The following is a 7,086-nucleotide window of genomic DNA, read 5'->3' as shown; positions in this document are numbered from 1 at the left end:
CGAATATATAAGGGTAATTTCACCATTACAAATTACGCGAGATAAGGGCTGGCTACATTTTCCCTTTGGGTGACCTTTTTTGTTTTATTGTTGGCCCCTAAATCCTTTCGAGTGGCCCCTAAAAACGCGAGGTATTAAATTGCCAGGAAATGAAAACTTGGTGAAACTTAAGAGATTTTCAAGTTTGAAATCTGTGACAAAGTTGAAGGAATCGATCCAATTAGCTGATTTCTTTTCAACATGCGAAAGAATTTCACCGATAGATAAAATCACAAAACAATATACTACTAGATGACCGCTTGCACGGTGGGGGGCCGACGACAACATACACCTGCACACAGTTTTTGTTTTTAATGTCGCTATCTTGGCATAAAGCAGTAGAGGTATGTAAGATACAACAGAAAACTACTTGTAACAGCTTGTATGCTAATAGCCAAACAAAAAGTCTTCATGTCGTCATGCCTCCCATTGCTATATAAGCCATTAAGCCCCAAAAGTAAGCAAGAGACATCAAGATAACCTACATATCAAGAAGCAGTAATCCATCACTTTTGAAGTTTAGTACAAAAAATGCATATGAAGAAAGTGTCAGAAAATGTTCGTCCAACACTAAGAACTTCCGCCTAAGTTACAGAGCTAATTCTCACATTATTGAAAGTTATAGAGTACAAGGACTGTGCAGTTAAAAAACAAAACAACACGACCATTACTGGACTAACGGAAAACAAAAGACATAACGGCGAAACAAATAAGTTTTTAGGTTACAACTTACATCTTATCGGACCTTTCAGAGGACATGCACTAAGCAAAACTGCAAACGTGGTCCAATCCGGTACTAATCATTATAAGTTTCTGCATTGCGTCGAAGAGCTTAATTGCAGATTTCCCTCACATGCGCATAAACATAATACAATCCACAAGGTATGCACTTCAAATGATTTCTCTAAACACACACATTTACAATCAGTTCCACTCTTCCTTGTACGTTCCCACTAAAATATTTGGACTAAAACACAAAGCATGGACAATACTACCTGTATCATGTGAATACAATTTCTTACCCTGCTATTTTTTAGCCAGACCCCACAACAAAGTAACACCATCTTTACCAAAGACATGTACCAATTATTCTTTACATCTTAAGAAACCGAATCCCTGCCTGGCATGTTATCAAAATCTTCAAGAGCAATCTCAACCTTTCCACACTTGGTACCCATCAATTAGAACAATGCAAGAAAAAAATCCTTCTCAGGCTTTTTATCGAACAACATTTGAGCAAGTTCAATTGCTCCCCTCCTCACATACCCGCTTGTCAATTACTCCTCCATTCTATCAAAAACGTTTTCAAGCTAAATCAAATATGAAAACATTTAAAATCACCATATAGAAGACCTCCTAAAGTCCTCCGATAAATTTGAACCACTCAATGGAAATAGAAGCTTACAATGTCTCCAATTCTTTGATAGTGAAAATGGTATGTCCCCAAATGTCTCATTGAAAGACAAATCCCTGGCATGAAGAACTGACACTCAGATTAATATAACGAAGAAAATGCGAGATGATGCATTAATATATAACTTGTTATTCCTCTAGTTGTTCTTTGACATCAAATAAAGAACCAAGTGCAACATGAACTTAATCCTACATTAGAGATGATTACAATATGAAGATTTCAATATAAACTAGAAAGAACTGTATTTGGATTTCTCACAACTTATGAAGAAAAATTCCGCGGTGACATAGAGTTGTACCGGAAGTTACAGTAGAGATCTGGTTAACAAAAAAAGCCTGAAGTTTTCTGATATGTATTTCACCCGACCAAGAAGAAGAAAAACGAGGGGGAAAGAAAAAAAAAGGATGTGCACGGTTAAGTTAACATCTTAAGGGACTAGAATGTCATTTTGCACCGATTTTGTGCCAACCAGGAACACCCAGTTGACTCTGTCCGTCAATAATGGTTTGACCCAAACCTTGTCTGTCCACAAGGGAAAATGGAAATCCTTGGATTTCCATGACGATAGCTCAAAAATTAAAAGATGTCAGCCAAGGAAAGTGGAACGTGAGCAGTTGCGGGCCTTACTCCCTTCTCCCGGGAGATCGCATTGACACCAGAAATAACTTTGAGCCCCGCGCCTTCGGTTTTTGATCCCGGCGGAAGTAGTACAGTTTAGTTTCCTATTGTTCCAACTGGTGGATATTACCGTCTAACCCAATCTCAATCCGGGCAGGCTCACCTCCCAAAAATAATTACAATACTTGTCAATAAATTGGAGGGGAAGCCTAGCACTTCCGATTTTGTTGGGTGTATCTTGCTCCCAGTTCTAGAGTCAGCATACAAAAGCCAAGTTTAATGGAGAGTCCTGGAAATTAATTGGAGGCATCCCGCTAAAGGATAAACAAGTCAACCAAACTTAATTACAAGAATCGGAATCCCTTATCCAAATATTTTACGTAATGACTAATGTTCCCTTAGGGGTGTAAATATTACCCGAAAAAACTCAGCCTGCCCGTACCCGCCCAAGCCCGCCTGTACCTGAAATTGTCCAAAACCTGTTATGGCCCGTTGCGGGCAACCCGGCCTGGCCTGGATTAATTTATTGGGCGGTCTCGGGCTTTGCGATTAATTATGATGCCCGGCCTGATACCCGGCCTGGTGCCCGGCCTGAAAGGCTTCTATGTGCCATTAATCATTTAATATCTCTTAAAAAGACTTAAAAGTTACAATTTTATAATTGTCAATTTTGTGTCAAGAAAAATAAAATATATAATTGTTTTTACTTATAATTAACCTTTTCAAAACATTAATGGTAATATATTTTCTTATTAGAAAGTTTATTGTACTCTAATTAATTATTTATCACAGGCTAAAATTAAAAATTTGTCAGTGTAATTTAAATATAAAATAATACTATCACTTACGATATGTGATGTTGGAAAGGAAAGGATATTGTATTTAATACCGTTCATTTGAAAATTTAAACTTAAAAAAAAAAATCAAAATAGTTGCATGTCCGGCCCGATCTGGCCTGCCCGTATAAAAAGCGGGTTTGGGCGGTCTTTGGGTAGCAAATTATCTACTTGTACCCGGCCTGCCCGGCCTGAATTTATTTACGGGCTCACAAATATTAAGCTTGGCCTGCCCGGCCTGTCTTAGTTTTTGGGTTGGGCGGCCCGGCCTGCCCGAATTTACACCCCTATGTTCCCTTATCTAATTAGTGATAATCTCACTTAGTTAGTGTTAATCTTATTTAATTAAATTTCAAGATTTTTCTTTCCAATTTTTTTGTTTGCAATTTTATTTTATTTTTGTCCAGATTTATATGAAAACTCGTCATGGTATTGAAGCGTTATTGTAAAGTCGTTACTGTTTCAGTGATGCCTTTAAAGAGTCGTTATTGTTTCAATGACGATATTAAAGTGTCGTTATAGTAGAATCGACATTGAATCAATAACGACATTGCAAGGTCGTCAATAAATCAATAACGACACTTTAGAATCGTCATTCAATAACATTTTAATAGAATGGCTCTGAAGAGTCGTTATTGTTTCAGTGACGACTCTAAAATGTCGATATTGTTTCAATGACAATGCTACTAAAACGACGCTTGGAGTCGTCACTGAAACATTAACGACTCTTTAAAATCGTCGTTAAAGAATAACTCGTGATTTTTAAAAATAAATAAATTAATTATTTATTTATTTATTTATGGTGACATGTGTCATAATCTTATGGATCAGGGGTAATATTGTCTTTTCATTATATCTAGACACCCCTTATCCACCTTCCAGGGGTGGGGATAAGAATCTAGGTCCCCTAATTAATTCCCGGGGCTCCCAATTAAACGAGGCAAAAAAGCTACCCAAGTGAGATGATGATCAGATGAATAAGTAAGGAGTGAGGAGATCTTTGACGAGACTTTCGATGGGCTTGAATGATTTGAAACCCTGCTTTTTGCTTACTGCATTATGTAGTTTCTCGCCCAGCAAACGGAGAAGCCCCACAATCATCTACAGTTTTGAGTTCTGTATCAGATTCATGAACTCAGTAATGACAATACCCCAACTTAAATTAGCTTTACAAAACCAATATATTATCCTACTTAAGCTAAAAGATCCTACCAAGGTAGAAGACAGAAGATCTGACATAAGAATTTCAACCGTATGAATAAAAGAAATGAAACTTGGAATCGGTAATACTTTGATCGAACTCGACATAAAACTCGATCAGCATAGGAACAGATTGTTGGGGATTTGGCTCGACCCAAGCCCATAAGATTAGTCACACATGGGATAAATGGAGTTGTAGGTGGAGAATAATAAGGTGTGGAATCCCTACATAGTACCGAGGCCTTTTCGATTAAAATCCCACACTTGTCTGGCCAAAGGTGGTTAAAGTGGGGACAGTATCGGTACTATGTAATGTCCGTAGGATCCATCAAATGGTATCAGAGCTAGGGATACTAAGAGATCGAGTAATTATGGATGTCAACCCTAAGGAAGGATTAGGTACGCCAGGTGGAGTTAGGTGGTGCGGGAACACTTTAACTCGGGTGGAGTATGGCAAGCGGAAGCTAGGGCTCATGGTGGAGTTAGATCGTGTCCCTCTCTAACTCCGGTGGAGCAAGCTCGAAGTGGCGGCCAAGGCTCATGGGCGCATACTGACTGTAATCAGGTTCGACGGTAGTATACGTATGACGATCGTATACGGTAGATTGAGTTGGCATGCAGTACACCTAAGTGGTGCCAATCAATGTGGAGTTGTGGACATGAAGGAGCAAGGTGTACCTCAAGATGTTGCATAACGGTGATCGTACGACGATAGTTGGTGAGATAGCTTGGATCTCGCCAAGGTGGATATTGTTGGGGATTTGGCTCGACCCAAGACCATAAGATTAGTCACACATGGGATAAGCGAAGTTCTAGGTGGAAACTAATAAGGTGTGGAATCTCCCTACATAGTACCGAGGCCTTTTCGATTAAAATCCCATACCTGTCTGACCAAAGATGGTTAAAGTAGGGACAGTATCGATACTATGTAACGTCCTTAGGATCCATCACAGATACGAAACAACAAATCCATGAACTACTAAATTAACCAAGATCTAAATGTAAGTTTTTTGGCAGACACTCCAGACCCAGTGATGAAGCCAAGCATATCTCTATAAAAGACAGCGATACTATAAACCACTATACAAAAGAAAGTGACATGCCGCCAAATTTTTTCAAACTCACCATCGTACTCCCTCCATCCATATATGAAGGGGCAGAACGCATATTCTCTTAAAAATAAGGAAAAAATTGATATTCATAAATTTTATATTATTTTTTCTAATTTACTCATAACTTATCCCAATAAAAAATACTAATCAAACTAAGCAATTATGGGCAAGACAGGGAGGTTGAGCAAAAGATTAAGGTGAAAATTGAGATTCGAATCGAAAATGATATTGGTCATGAGATTAGTAAATCGATTCTGAGTAGAGAGTACCTAGTTAAGATTAAAATGTCCATATTGTAAGGAAACGTGGGTTTCCTAGTTTAGGTTAAATTCTTAGTTTGAGTTAATTACCATATTAAGATGGGATACTTAAATTGATCATGGTTTCCTAATATGAGTCGGTTTCCTAATTCAATGAGTCCAAGACTTGGGAACCAAGTTTGTAACTCCTATATAAGGAGCTCTAGGCAAAGTGTTTTAGTCATGGAATCCTCAATGTAAATCTCATAGAGATGTGAGAGGTTCATCCCACCTATTGAGGTGGTTACGTGAGAGACCTAATGGTGGAAGGAGTACATCATTATGGTGTTTATGGGATACTTATCGATGTTGGAAGATATGTCGTTATGGATTATTCATGTGGAGATGTGGTAAGACATCTTGTTAAGGAGAAGATTATCTTGGTGGTGCTGGATTAGATTATTGGTGTTGAGCTGAAGGTGTCCATGATAATCTATATCAGGGTGTGCAGAGAAGATCGTCTCGTTGTGGTAGATAATGTGGTAAACATTATCTCGTATGGGTGAAGACGCTACTTTGGATCTTATAGGATACTTGTGAGAGTTCTTGTGTTCGGTCACGTTGTGGTGAGTCGATGGATTGATTTAGTCAATCAGTTGTATAATTCTCAGTGGTGATCCTGTAATGAATAAAGATGTCGTACCCGTTTGGTGGATGTAGACAATATTACACACATTGTGTATATTGTTGAACCACGTTAAATCCGTGAGTACTTTAGTTCTTGTTGCTTTGTTTATGGATTGCATCTATGTGGTTCTCTTTTTCTTCTTCTTATCCTAGATCATAGTAAGGTTCATGGAGTAATCCGAGAGATCAAGTGTTTCTTGTTAGCTAATATGTTTCCGCAAGATTAACACGTAGATGGCTCTGAACCCCAACAATTGGTATCAGAGCATTAGGTTAGATACCAATTGCCCCAACAATTGGTATCAGAGCTATAGTTTGGGTAGATGATTTGAAGAGAAAGTTTTGGATTTTCTGGTTGGAAGAAAATTTTGAAGACGAAGGATTTGGTTTTATCAAGTATGTGAAGATTTGATGTTACAGCTTCCGAAGATGTAGAATTTGATGTTTTAAAGTTAATATAAGATTTGATTTCATCAGTTTTGGGAACAAAGCAAAGTGAAGTGTACTTCGAAAGGAATGGGATTATATCAGGTGATCTACATTCGATATGGTCAAGAATTGTTGTCTTGATGTTTATGGTGATCTACATTTGAGATTTGACATTGATACTTATTGGAGATAAACCCTATGCATGGCTTCAAGTAAGTTTATTTATTCTCTATACTTCGTACTATTCTTGGAACTGTTTGAAAGACCTGCGTAGATTGGTTTTCAATTAATCGGTGTTTGCTTGGCAAGACACAAGAAGGAAAGAATATTGTAGTTGGGATACAAATATTGATTTGTATGTTTGTGGAAGTAAAGACGGAATATAAGCATGTCAAAGTCTCATTGTTGTTCCAAACCAATGAAACAATAAATTGGTTATCAATCCTCATCAATTGGATTATGTTGTTGCTTGCATTTAACCTGAAGTTGAAGAATGTGAACATGGATTCATA

General features: G+C 37.8%; 1 long non-coding RNA gene across 2 annotated transcripts; it reads right to left on the bottom strand.

Moving 5' to 3' along the window:
• Positions 1–586: 586 nt before the first annotated feature.
• Positions 587–1,823, bottom strand: LOC113360974. Of its 2 annotated transcripts, none has more exons than XR_003364894.1 (3): positions 1,752–1,823; positions 1,445–1,522; positions 587–1,329 (listed from the first exon to the last, which is right to left on the bottom strand). It is a non-coding gene; the product is annotated as an uncharacterized LOC113360974 (long non-coding RNA). The 2 variants fall into 2 exon arrangements; XR_003364895.1 differs by having other exon boundaries at positions 1,445–1,509.
• Between the last annotated feature and the right edge of the window lie 5,263 nt (positions 1,824–7,086).

This window comes from Papaver somniferum, chromosome 3, assembly GCF_003573695.1.
Source record: "Papaver somniferum cultivar HN1 chromosome 3, ASM357369v1, whole genome shotgun sequence".
Lineage (NCBI taxonomy): Eukaryota > Viridiplantae > Streptophyta > Magnoliopsida > Ranunculales > Papaveraceae > Papaver > Papaver somniferum.
This window is presented reverse-complemented; position numbering and strand designations above follow the sequence as displayed.